This window comes from Lutra lutra, chromosome 9 (assembly GCF_902655055.1).
Source record: "Lutra lutra chromosome 9, mLutLut1.2, whole genome shotgun sequence".
Lineage (NCBI taxonomy): Eukaryota > Metazoa > Chordata > Mammalia > Carnivora > Mustelidae > Lutra > Lutra lutra.
Genome location: NC_062286.1, coordinates 74,565,813 through 74,579,946, shown reverse-complemented (window position 1 = coordinate 74,579,946; position 14,134 = coordinate 74,565,813). Strand labels below are relative to the sequence as shown.

General features: G+C 44.9%; 1 protein-coding gene across 8 annotated transcripts in view; it reads right to left on the bottom strand.

Annotated features, from left to right (window-relative positions):
* LYG2 (lysozyme g2) overlaps positions 1–14,134 on the bottom strand; it is a 162,164-nt gene that overhangs the window by 108,417 nt on the left and 39,613 nt on the right. For 5 of the 8 annotated variants that reach the window (XM_047746241.1, XM_047746246.1, XM_047746239.1 and 2 more), the window contains exon 1: positions 13,191–13,305. The exons of 1 other annotated variant lie outside the window; for it this stretch is intronic. The gene's annotated coding sequence lies outside the window, so the exon portion shown is untranslated. Of the gene's footprint in view, positions 1–13,190; positions 13,326–14,134 lie in introns of those variants that run through there. 2 more of the 8 variants (XM_047746240.1, XM_047746243.1) reach the window with 2 other exon arrangements.

Sequence of the window (14,134 nt, the reverse complement as noted above, 5' to 3'; positions counted from 1 at the left end):
GAATAAACAAACAAACAAACAAACAAACCCAAGTCCTCAGTGAGACCTACAAGCCCCACCTGGTCCTACCCTTTCCTGGCCCACCCCCCAACTCCTCCAACTCTACTGACTTCCCTTAAATTATCAAGCATATTGATGACTCAGAGTCTTTACATTTACAGTTCCCTCTGTTTGGAACACTACTCCCATAAATAATCCCAAACTGTTCCCTGCTCAATCCAGTTCTTGACACTAAACCCCTCTTCAGGGAGGCTTTCCCTGACCCTGCTATCTAGACCAGCATACACACTCCCCGATCAAGCTTCATTTTCCTATAATCATTACCTGAAACTATACACTTACTTGTCATTTGTTTATTGTCCATCTGCCCTAATAGACTGAAAATCTCATGAAACTGAAGCTTCATTTGGCCCACAGCAAGCCCTCAGTATCTACTTGCAGAACAACTTCAAAAAAGTGTATACTGTCTAACATAGAACTCAAAGAGTGGAAAACCCATTTATTAAAAGGGAAACCCTTACTTCCCTCCAATTAGATAAATCCTCCACTATAACTCCCACAGTTTTAAGTAAAACTTATAAAATGTCATGTAAGGTTTTCTCAATGACCTAGGATTATTAACACAAAAGTCAATGCTCTCTTGATACACATGGGCATGAGCAAAGATATGAGCAGTACTGCTTTATGTGGGAATGTATCAAAATGCCTTTCCAGAACTACTTTCTCAGGAATATATGAGCCGGAATGAGATTCAGTCTCTAGGAACAGGGCAAATAATATGCAGGCCAGCTAATCAGAGTATACCCTCTCCTACAGGAACAGGTCCATGACCCATGGAAAGCCAATCAGTGTGGTCTCAAGACCTGGAGCCCAGAGGGGCCACACTCTTCTCAAGGGTCACTAGCTCTCAGGGACCATCTCTCCTGCACCTGGCAGAGACAGCCTGACAATGAGGTGGAAGCACAGAAAAGAAACAAACACAGAGCCAAGAGTGGAAAGGAATAATTTTCACCGACAGGGAGGCCAACAAAGAGAGTGGACGTGAGAATGGGTGGGTGTCCTGGACTCCACTTACATCCCTGTCAACAGTCATACATACTTAAAGCCAAATGTACCCCTGGAATAGTCGTGTGTATCATTAAATCCCCCCCGCTTTTAAAGTTAGACTTTCTGCCACTTGCAACCAAGAATCTTGACTCATACAAATATGCTCAACATATACAGCTAACCCTTGAACAATGCAGGGACTAGGGGTGACTACTCCCTGCATTTAACTTTTGACTCCCCAAAATCTTAACTCATAACAGCCTGTTGACCAGAAGCCTCACCGATAACATAAACAATTAACACATATTTTGTATACATGGAATACGTACATGGTATGCTGTATTCTTACAATAAAGTAAGCTAGAGAAAAGAACATGTTATTAAGAAAATCATAAGGAAAATAAAATACATTTACATTCCTGTAGTGTTATTATAAAAAAAAATCACATAAAAGTGGACCCATGCAGTTGAAACCCGTTGTTCAAGGGTCAACTGTACTATCACTTGGGTGCAACAGAATGATTTTACAAAGAAAAAAAAAAAAAAATCCCCCAACTGGTTAAACACACACACAAGTAGTTGCCAGGGCTGGAGGGAGGAAAGAACCAGAGACTGCTTCATGGGTACAGGGTTTTCTGTTGGAGGGATGAAAATGCTCTGGAACTAGATAGAGGTGTGATGATTGCACAGCACTGCAAATGTTCTAAAGCCAGTGAATTATTCACTTTAAAATGATTAATTTTATATTATGTGAAATTTACCTCAATAAACAAAATTTTAAATGTGAAAACAATGCTGCAATGCATTTTTAATTGCCCTTAAGTATACCTATCATCATTTCCTAGAAAAGGAAATTAAGCCAAATGAAATGTACATTTTTAGCATATTAGCACATACTAACAAATTACTTTCCAGAGAGATCATACCAAATTAGAATTCTATCAAAGGTATATTGGAAAGAAAACACAGATAACCAGGAGGAATCATTAAGGGAAAAAACACACACCAGGCACCTTGGTGGTTCAGTGGGTTAAGCCTCTGCTTAGGTCATGACCTCAGGGCCCAGGATCAAGCTCTGCATCTGGCTTTCTGCTCTGCATCTGGCTTTCTGCTCAGCGGGGAGACTGCTTCCCCGCTCTCTCAGCTTGCCTCTCTGCCTACTTGTGATCTCTCTTTCTCTCTCTCTCTCTCTCTCTGTCAAATAAATAAAAAGTCTCAAGGGGTGCCTGGGTGGCTCAGTGGGTTAAAGCCTCTGCCTTCAGCTCAGGTCATGATCCCAGAGTCCTGGGATCTAGCCCCACATCTGGCTCTCTGCTCAGCAGGGAGCCTGCTTCCCTTCCTCTCTCTCTCTCTGCCTCCCTCTCTGCCTACTTGTGATCTCTGTCAAATAAATAAATCTTTTAAAAAGTCTTAACACACACACACACACACACACACACACACACACCAGCAACTTTGCTAAAAATAATAGGTAAATACATTCTTATTTGTAAGTTTATATATCCTAGAGAACTGAAGTGACATTTAAAACACTGGTTCTTATCATTTCTTCATTTATGACATATATATGTATAATTTAAACATTTGTTCTAATTTTTCCTGTTAATATATAGGTGCTTTCTATGTACTGAGGATATAACTATATCCTGTCCTATAAATTTCAAATATTTTTCCAGTTCATTATTTACTTTTCACTTCAGTTAAAATGATGTGTCTGCTTGTGCACATATTTATTTTAGGCACAGAAAGAGAGGATCAGAACCATTCTCTCCAAAATAAACAGCTGCAATAGGACACACACGCACACACCCACACACACACTCACAAGATGTTATTTTACTTCTACCCCAAAGTTCAGCATAAGCTCTACTACAACAAGCCTAAATAAACCAAACACATCCTTCTCTTATCAGACATAAAATCCATGGAAAATGGAGGTTTACGCTGTTTGTCCGAGAAATATGACCGTATAGAAATAAAACACGTTAATCCCTTTCAGAAGTTGTAAAGAAGCAACCTATGTCACTGTTCCCCTCTCTTCCATGCTGTCTTAAAAATACTATCAAAGATCTCATTAAAAGAATTTTTCCCAATTAGAACCAGTCCTTTTGGAGGGACAGTGACTCCGTTTCGGTTGCTGTCTATTTAAAATTTTACAATAGCGTCTCTGCAATTTGGTTTCCATGAAAGAAGCCTCACCCAAGCCTATCCTTCCCAACAGCCCTCTGGTCCGGCTGCCCCTCTCCTCCGACCTCTTTGCCCAACCTCTTCTCCCTTTCGTCCACACTTCGTCCTCTCTTACAGCTCTTCTCCTTGGGGTCAGAGGGGTGGGTGTGATAATGAGTGCATGTACACAAGGGAGAAGGTCAGGGGACTCTTTCAGGAAACCTTAATTCTCGGTCTCAAATCACTACTTTAATGATGGGAACACTGGCTTGCGAAAACAATCATTGGGGCAGGAAGGCTTTTAGAAATTTTTCAAAATATCAGGTAGCTGTTACTCTCCCAGAGACTTACACCCGGCTATTTGGAAATCACGTTTTGGGGTTTGCTTTTTAAATAGTTGTTAATTCTAGACTTGGATTGCAAGCTCTGGCAACCCCAACACTGGGTATAGCACCTGGAACATATTCTGTCTGAATAAGACATAACTGCTAAATGAACAACAGGACCATGGAGCCAGCCGCCTTGATTCAAACCCTGCCTCTGTCACTTACCAGCTAGGTCACCCTGGACAAGATTCTTAACCTCTCTGGATCTCATCCGTAAAATGAGGAGAATATTACCCACTCTATTTGGAGGATTGCCGGAAATAATTCACGTAAAAGTATTTCTGGCAGTGTTGGGCACATGGAAAGTGCTGATTAAATGCTAATTATTACGATTACAAATAAAGAAGTATGTTACCAAAACGAATCAGATGAATAAGAAGCTCTTCAAGTTCTCAGTGTATTTATCATCTAGGAGGAGACATCCAGCACATACAAAGCCAAAGGCCATACATGCCAAACACAAAGTTCAAAATGCCATGGGAATTCTGAGGAAATATCATCTCAGGGCAGAGGGACAAAGAAAGTTGATGTGGAAAATGTAGTGTCCTCATGCTGTCTCCTGAAAGGGTTTTAGATGGTAGGACGGACAACACCTCTGGGGAAAGGGATGGTGTGTCAGTTTGGGCTCCCTGAGAAGGAGACACCAAGACAGCATTACACGTATAGGAGATTTATTGGGGGAACTGGCTGTGAAGGGGAAAAGGGAGAGACCTGAGAAGGCATGGGGAGGCTGAACCACAATGCAGGTCTGACCCCCTGTGAAGGAGACAGGGAAGGAAGGAGGGCTGGAAGGAAGGATCTCAGACTCCCAACTCAGTCCAAAGAGGGTCTTGACCAACCCATTGGGAGTCCTCAAGCCAGAGTCGCCCTTCAGAGGCATCTGGATCTTGCATGAGTGGACCACAGTAGTATCCCCACTTGCTCAGTAACTGCAAGTAGCCGAAGAGAAGCTCAGCTTTGGCTAAGAAGTGGTGGTGAATCCAGAGGGCAGCAGCTGGAGCCATCAGTCAGTCATGATCCCCACAGCAGAGGCCTGAGTGATACATTCTCATGGTCCCACAGTGGGGCACAGGCAGTGTCACTAGTAACTATTTGTCCTTGAAACCCTGGTTGATGTTCAGTGAATATGTGCCATCACTTAAAATCAAACGCAAGACAATATCATAGGGATCCTTATCTTTTTAGGCTAAAGCACAGTTGCAATAGTGAAATGAAATATTTACTGTTACAAATTACAACTACTTTTAAAATACCTTTCAGATGTGGGTTCAGTTTCTAAAACAATACAAAAGACATAAAAATGGTTATGAAATCTCTCTTTTATAAAAATCACAGTTAAAAACTTGAAATGGACATTCAGAACTAAGTCAGAAACAAAGTTTGACTAAGAATCTAAAAGGTAAGTCCTTTCTGAACTGGGAGCTTCAGGCAGCATATTGATCCAATGAGAATATAAGAAAACACTACAAAAGGGCAAGGTGCCACACGAATATGTATAATCCCAAGACATCTTATGTGAGGTGAAGTGGCACTCAAGGCAAAAATGGAGAAGATCAAAATTACCCTTAGCCACTAGAGCCACACCCAGCAGGACAGATGGTCCCACAGAGGAGAGGCATGAAGGAAAGAAGAACACTGAGAACACAGCACTTCCCTGGGCCCACTCACTGCACTCCGGGACACACAGTCACTGAGTGGAAGGCCAAACAATATGTGCACTCCTTAACTGTCCTTGTTTTACATATATATACATTTCCTGGCTTCTGGCCAATTACTGAATACATAAGTTAAATGCATTTATGAGAGTGTTCCCCCAAAGAATAATAATAATCAGTAACGGGTCTTACTGATTACAGTATTTCCTTTGTTTTAAGGCATGGGAGAGGGAACAAGACACCCTCAGTCCCTAGTACTACACGGGCAAGAAAACTGGCTCAGTAGCCATGTCTACCTCTTACCTTCACAGAGAAAACAGAAGCCAGGGCAAGAGAGCTCCCTCCACATCTGGGACCCCATTCTTAGTTCCTCCAAGTGGCCTTAGAGGAAGTGATGTCCCTCTTGTCAAGCCTATCTCCTGCCCCACACTCTTCATCCCACTGAAGGCCCCACCTTTCTCCATTTGTATTCCCCTTCTCTGCACTGCCTCTTCAATTTTGCTCTTTCATTGGTTCCTTCTTCTACATATATACAAGCTCAATTGGCTCAGCTCTTAGAAAATAGAAAAAGCATACGCACACATACCCACCCACCCACCCATCCTTGACCTGGGATTTCCTCCCTCTCTTTCTGGCATATGAATCTGTATTCTTTCTATTTCAAGACCCAGAACTCTGACTCAAGCTAGCTGAAGCAAAAACAGGGTTTTACTGGCACCTGCAACCCAGAAACTCAGAGTTGGAGATGGCACAGACACAGCCGGACCTCTCAGCTCACAAAGGGTCTGTTGCACTCCTCTCACCCTCCATCTCTCTGCCCCGCTTCCCTCTCATTATGGATTCCATTTGAGGTAGGTTCCCTCCACGCTGGGGAAAGATGAACGCTGGCAGCCCATGCTACACCCTCAGGGTTTGCAATCCAAAAGTGGGGGCCCACACTCCCCTGGCACTCATGCTTCAAATCTCAGAAAGTCTGAGACTCTTGGGCCAATCATCAAGGGGGCAAAACCAGATCTGGCCCCTGCCCTCTACTTAGGTCTTCCTGGCTCCCAAGAACTACCACACCACAGGATAAAAGCCACTGGACACTTAACTCCATGGTGGCCACACCATTACCTTCACACAAGTTCCTCTCTCTGCAATCCCCTCATCCCCAATCTGTCCCCCGGGAAAACCCCATATTCATCACTCCAAATCCACCTCCGACCGCATCTCCCTCAGGAAGCACTGGCAACCTCTCCAAGAGGCACAGGTTCTGAGATTCTGCCCTATTAATATCTGAATACACAGCCCTCCCGAGCAGACAGACAGACAGAGACACACACACACACACACTCACTCATACACTCCTGAGAAAATGTGTATGGAACTGAAATTTCTTTTAAATCTGAAGACAGCATAGTTGTCTACTACTTTTATATACTACAGTACAATAACATATTCCTCCTTTAAAAAAAACTTAAAATTTAAATGGAATCAATTTGCCATTTTGAAAGACAATTTTTTAAAAATGAACAATTCTCTACAGTTTTATCTGTAGAAAGGTCAGTATCCTAAACAGCTAGTAAAATGATCCATGCCCAATTACAAGTAAAACACCAACACAATCAAAATACAAGTTAAAAAAAACTTTACATCAAAATATTCTGGACCTATCAATTAACTCTCTTCTCAGAATAAAAGGAGGAAGTCAGCCTTTTTCAGTTGTCCCAAACAAAACATCTGAGCTCCATTGGACTTGTATCCTCGGTTCATACTTCTCTCATCAGAAGTCCAGACATTCCCGAGCCCTAGAGGCAGGGAGTAGTGTATTTCTGATACACACATCTGTGTCCAAAGTTCATCTCACGTTCCTGAGCCTACAAATATAAAATGTTGGTAACTGATGAAAAATTAGGAAAGTGAGCATTATGGCAAGGTGACTTTGCTTCAAACAAGGTTAAATGAGAGAGACAAAACAAAGACGTCCTGAAGAGCCTGAAATTACACCTCAGGCTTTGCTCTGGTTGTAGAATGTCCTTTGGCACTAACATCCATGCGAATATTTTACCACCTGCTCAGCCTGCCCAAGGCCCAGAGAGGCCAATGAACAGGAAAACACAAAGGGAGTCTTTTTATCTTCTGCCATCCTGAAATCAAATATAGCCTCAAGTCTCCCTAGAAGAATCTAGTAAAACAGACTAGGAAGAGAACAGCACAAGTCCAAGCAATATTTTTGGGAGACATGCAAAAACCCTAGGGCTTTTGTTTCTATGTTAATATCCAGTGTGGTGGGTAAGTATATTTTCTGATATATAAATATGCTTTTGGGTCAGATAAGTAGCAGAGGTACAACACGGCCTTTAGAATCAGGAATCCCAGCTCTGCCGCTAACTGACTGGGTGCTGACAGACAAGCAGTTAAGCTCACTGAGCCTCAGTTTCTGCACCCTCTCAGTGGAGGGTAGGAACACTGCCTGCATCAGAGGTTGTGGGAAGATGTGATGGAACCAGGATGAAAATAAACAACCATACCATAGCTTTCTACCCTACTATTATGTTCCAGACCCCCTGTCCAACAACCTCCTAGACATCTCCATTGGATCTTGACCTTTTCTCAAAATCAATGCCCCTAACACCAAATTCGTCTTTCCCTATCATTAGCCAGGATATCCACCTAACTCCTCTGGCCCTCCTCCCGACACTCCCATTCTCCAAGATGCCTCCCTCCAACAATCAAATTACACCAATGTGTCTATTGCTAGTCGGACTACAGTGCACATGGTGGTCTCAATCCTTGCTGCTAGCAGGCTCACTGCGAGCAACATTTAGGAAATGAGAGCAGTCAACTGAGTCATAAACATGTTCAAATCCAGCAATTTGACTTCAGTGGAATCTGTCCTAAGGAAATGACACAAATTAGAGACAAAGCTGCTTCCCAAGATGCTTAGAGCAGTATTATTCAGATCAGAGAAAAAAAGAAAGAGCGAGAGAAAGGAAGGAAACAATTCAGCCATCCAGGAAATGGTAAGCTAACTTACAGCACACAGTTTCAACAAATGTTTGTAGTTAATAAAAATGAGAGGAATATGCAAATAATAAAATAACTTTAAATGGCAACATTTAAAATTGTAAGTGAGGGGCTCCTGGGTGGCTCAGTAAGTCAAAGCCTCTGCCTTCAGTTCAGGTCATGATCACAGGGTCCTGAGATCGAGCCCTGCATTGGGCTCTCTGCTCAGCAGGGAGCCTGCCTCCCTCTCTCTCTCTGCCTGCCTCTCTGCCCACTTGTGATCTCTCTCTGTCAAATAAATAAATAATTTTTTTTAAGATTTTATTTATTTATTTGACAGAGAGAGATCACAAGTAGGCAGAGAGGCAGGCAGAGAGAGGAAGGGACGCAAGCTCCCCGCCGAGCAGAGAGCCCTATACGGGGCTCGATCCCAGGACCTGAGATCATGACCTGAGCCGAAGGCAGCGGCCCAACCCACTGAGCCACCCAGGCGCCCCAATAAATAAAATCTTTTAAAAAAAATTGTAAGTGAACTTGTCCCTACCTAAAGTAACAAATGCTTAAAAGGAAATAGACTAAAACGGTCCATTTTACTCCATCAATATAGAGAGAGCATTTGTGAGAGACTCCTCTCCACTCTGGTTCCAAATATTGGGACCGAGCCCCACTGTCACTCGATTTGCCTTGACTGAGGCCTCTTCTCCCAGGTCTCTTCCGCTACAGACTGATCACTCCTCGCCTGGCTTCAACACACTTGTTTCATTACTTCAGTGAGACAATCACTAGTTCCCACTGCCTTGGCCCTTTGAAATCCCACCCTTCTTCTCCATTCACGGAGTGTCTTCTTTCAGACCCTTATCATCTGTCTCTTCTTCCTCTGCCAGCAGGGTCACCCCTACCATCACCACCCACCCCCAATCCATTTTCCTGGCCCTGCTGACAGCCAGGCAGCTCTCAATTCTTATCACTTGACTTGCTAAGAGGTCTCCAAGAGGGCCCTCTCACCTGCAGAGTAAGATAGGAGCTTCCAACTCAGACAAACAACACCTTTTGTGATCCCGCCCCCAAACTGCCTCAGCTTCTGCCAGTCAGGCTGCCACTCCCCTCCCCCTACCAAGATCCCCCAGTCCAACTCACTGTCCTGTCCCTACCCTTGGCCTACATAGCACTCTAGTCACATATCTGACACTGTGAACACCCTCAGGGCAAGACTTCTACCACTCTTTCTCATGACCAATGTTACCCTGGGACTCCCTTACTGGACAGGAGGAAGGAGCAGGCTGGTGTACCTCACCTTTCTACATCATTGCCATGTGTATTTCCACTACCGGCTTCCATCTCCCCTTGCTTGGAACTGCCTTCCTGCTGCACTTCCCAAATGCTAACCTTGCTCTGTCCCGTATGCAGCCACTAGCCACATACAGCTACTGAGCCCTTAAAATGCAGCTAGTGTAAAATGAGATGTGCTAGAAGTGTCCAACACACACTGGATTTCAAAGGCTTGATATGAAAAAACAGAACGCAAAAAAATAATAATGTTTTATATTGGTTACCTGTTGATATAATACAGACTAGAGCTGTGGGATTCAATAAGATGCATTATTAAAATTAATGTCACCTCTTTCTTTTTACTTTCTTAAATGTGGCTACTAAATATTTTGGAGTTACACATGTGGCTCAGTAGTCTAGACACCCTTCAAGGGACCAGCATGAGAAAAATCTTCCTCAAAAGGCCCTTCTGTTTGTGCCACTCTTCATGATCTTTTCTGACCCTTTGGAATCCTAAAATGGAGTCCAACATAGAAGCCACTATCTAATTGCTTACCATACTATATGCTTCCTGGTACATCATCCTTCTCGCTACATCAATACCATTTATAGATGGGGATTTGTAGTAGGGACTCAACCTTTAATTAAACATGGCATCTTTGCTGGAATAAGATAGCAATACACAGAATTTTTTTGGTTTCTGTTTTGTTTTGTTTACTCATTTACTCTCCCATTGATGATTTCAACAATGCAGGGAGAACTGGAAGTCAGGGCACTTAATGGTTCTTTGGTCTACCTGTAATTAACACAATGCATATAGGCCATGTGCATACAGATCCACGGCTTGGCCCCTTGCAAGGTCTATCTGGTCCTCAGTCTCCACCCTTATAAAATAAGGTTAACGGTATCAGGCCAATCTACAATACATAGTCAGATTAAAGTAGCTAAACAAGTTCTAACTGGAATGAGAACTACTCTACTTTCCACAGTTCGTTGGGTGTCTCGCAGTTGTGTTGTCTTTAACACAGAATCATTTTTAGAAAGAGAGAAGAAATTTACAGCAACTATCCAAATACCAGGGGTGGTGTGGGAAAGTACCTATCAAAATACTTTTCCTAGTCTGTTCATGATGGAGGGCCAGTAATAGGAGAGGAAACTATTACATGCCTGCTGCAAACTGAAGTCATTTATACCTTATACTCACAACAAATTTTACAAAGTAGACATGACCATACCCATCTGACAGAGTAAAGAAACTGAGGTTCAAAGACAGGCTAAGTAACCAGCCAAAGTGATGTTGCCAATGACTGGAAATCCAGGTCAGTGGTATCATCTTTGTAAAAAAAGAACATCTTTATTATTGCTTGAAGACAAAATATGTGAAAATCAAAAGAGTATTACAAGAAATAGGCAAATAAAAATACAACAATAATGTCTATTCATTTCCTTCAGTAGTTTTCTTGCTCTTGGCTAATTCTTGTCTTTCAGGTCAAGAGGCCATTTTTTTTCTAAGTAGACTTTTTCTTTAAGTAGCAAACAAATAGGGTATATGATGTGCTAGGAACTAGTCCATGAATGTACTGTATTTCTTTAACATCTTTAAGCCACAGTTGTTGCCCAGAGTTTACTTGAGACATTATCACTAGAAGTCTTCAGACACATTTGCAAAATTGTAGTCCCTACGGGTAAGACTGCAGCCAGAAAGGACACTGGGTCATTCCACAAACAAATGCATCCACAAAAAACAGCCTCATATCAAAGAACCTGCCTGTGTTACAAACTGAGGTCATCATGAGCTCAATGAAGTGAAAAAACAAAGTTCCTCAAAATAAAATACTGCACCTTAAAGTGAAACCACAATTACACAGTCTCGAAAATGAACTACTTTCTCAGTCTGGTAACAATGTACTGTGCATCTCTAAGAAGCCAAACTCATCTAGGTTTAATTGATTCCGCCTTTACAAAACGGAGCCAACATAAGCCTGCAGACTTGGACAGAACAAAAGTTCAAATTCTCTACTACAGAAACAGTCCCAGAGTATCAAATCTGTTCCTTTATCAAGTGTCCCTGCAGTAGTATTTATCAGTCACTAGAAGAACTCTGCACAGTGCAACCTGTGTGAGCATGAGATTTTACTACAGGGAGGAGACAGGTCAGTTTACCAAGGACACCACACTTCACTTTCACAACTCTTGAAAACTAATCTCTCGTAACAGTAAGTAATTAATTTACATTCATTCCAAACTGAACGAGATAGTGTAAACCTCAAGGAATCTGAGATTGTAAATAACCTCACTTGGGAACCAGGGGTGTGTGTGTGTGTGTGTGTGTCCTCTGAGGTACTTCACAGGGTATAAATAGAAATAATTAGCAACTTTTAATCTCATGAACAAGATCTTTATTTAAAATTCTCACATATAAAATGAATTCTTTTATGTCATATTTCCTCAAGTGTGTTTTTCCCCTCATTTTACGAATAAAAAAGACATCCAGAGGAAACAAGGTGTCCTTTTCTCAGCCTCCAGAAACACTAGGGACAGCACAGGTAGCACAGGTCTTTGGTCTTAAACAAAAGTTAAGACTAAGTAGGGAAGAAAATGGAAAACAGAACACAGCCTAGCAAAGCAGCCAGAGATCACATGCAGCAGGTGACAGGAAGCCTTGGGGACACTTCACAGCCACCAGGATGAGCTTCATCCCAGGTCCCTGCAGACCCCCTGGGCTCCACAGAACCTCCACCCAGCAGTCCATAAAAACGAAAGGCGGCAAAGAACTCTGTCATCCTGGCAAGAAAGCAGCAGCAGCCTCCTTGAACCCAGGAAAGCCACCCCTCCCTCCACAAACAGGAGGAGCCCCCTTCACACCAACCACACAAGCAAGCCCAAGCGGCCAGACCCAAAATAAAAATAAAAATAAAAATAAAAACAAGAGGAGCGCGGGAGGATAGATGACAGCTCAATTAAATTTATCCTGGGACGGTGCCTGGGTGGCTCAGTGGGTTAAGCCGCTGCCTTCGGCTCAGGTCATGATCCCAGGGTCCTGGGATCGAGTCCCACATCGGGCTCTCTGCTCAGCAGGGAGCCTGCTTCCCTCTCTCTCTCTGCCTGCCTCTCTACTTGTGATCTCTCTCTGTAAAATAAATAAATAAAATCTTTTTTAAAAAAAATTTATCCTGGGAGCGCTGGGAGGCTCCATCTCTCTGAAGACTCTGACTCAAAAGTAAAAATAAAATTTAAGGGGAGGGAGCCCACAGAAGAGAGGACAGTTCCGTTAAGTCTGCGCTGGGAACACTTGGGAGACTCTACTTCGGGGGTCAGAGTGAGAAATAAAAATTAAAAATCGAGAGGGGGAGGTGTCAGTTTATTTTGTGTGTGAGTGTGTGCGCGTGTGTGTCTGTGTAGCACCTGGAGTGCAGGATTTGCCAGGGAGGGGAAAGTGGCGGCTCCGCCGGCCTTGAGGTGACCGGGCTCAAATCCGGGGTGAATTTAAGCTCTGGGCGACAGGGCAGAGTCCGAGGGCCAGACTGCCCGCTATCGGGAACAATGCTGGGCCCCGGAAACGAGGGTCTCACACCACCCCCACGCGCCCCGCCATGCCGTCGGCATCCCAGCCCCCACCCTCCCCTGGCCCACGTCAGGGCTGGAACGCCCGAACCCGGGGTCCCAGAGCGGGCCTCACCCAGCAGCGCCCGCAGGTGCTTCAGGCGCGTCAGCCCGTCCTTCTCGGGGTCCAGCACTTTCTGGGTGGACTTCTTCGCAACCCCGTGGCTCCTTCCAGAGAACGTCCCGCCGCCGCTGGAAACCGCCCGCTGGCAGAGCAGGGGCGCCTGCGCCTTGCGAATAACCGCATAGGATCCAGGTCCCTGTCGCGCGGATCCCTCGCCAACCGCCGGGGGCGCGGCCGTTGCCTGCGGCGCAGCCGCCGCAGCCGCCGCAGCCGCCGCCGCCGCCGCCGCCGCCGCCGCCGCCGCCGCCGCCGCCGCCGCCGCCGCCGCCGCCGCCGCCGCCGCCGCCGCCGCCGCCGCCGCCGCCGCCGCCGCCGCCGCCGCAGCCGCCGCAGCGGAGGCTCTAGGGAGGAGGGGCGGGGCGGGTACTGCGAAATCCATGGGCAAAATGGCGGTGTCCACGCGGGGTCCCAGCTGCACTGCGGGAGATGCCAGTCAGCCCTTCAGGCGCCGCGCGAGCACAGCCCACGTGGACCTGCCAACGGAGGGCGCTAGTTCGCGGGCCGGCTCTGAGCTCCTTCTTCCTCCTCCCCTGGCTGCAGGTGGCAAGGCCTCTCGGGAAATGTAGTTCTTTAGGAGGCGAGCTGCGGGGACTTACCTTTCCAGAGTCCCCAAGAGGCTGGACAGCCCCCTCCTGCCCCCTCCAGGAAGAGGCCCAGAGCTCCCAACCCTTCACTCCTTGCTCTGGGCCACCAGCCCATTTTCCTCTAGTGCAACGTGAACCACAAGAACATCTCAGTAAGAAAAAGTCAAGGCTTTAAAATGCAAACTATTTTTCCTTTTGACTTCTAGATTCACACAAAGGAGCAAGTCCGAGTCCCTTTGACCAAACTAAAATCAGAGCTATAGCTTCACACGAACATCAGTGGCTTTGGCAGCAGGAAGAGCATCCCTAGAC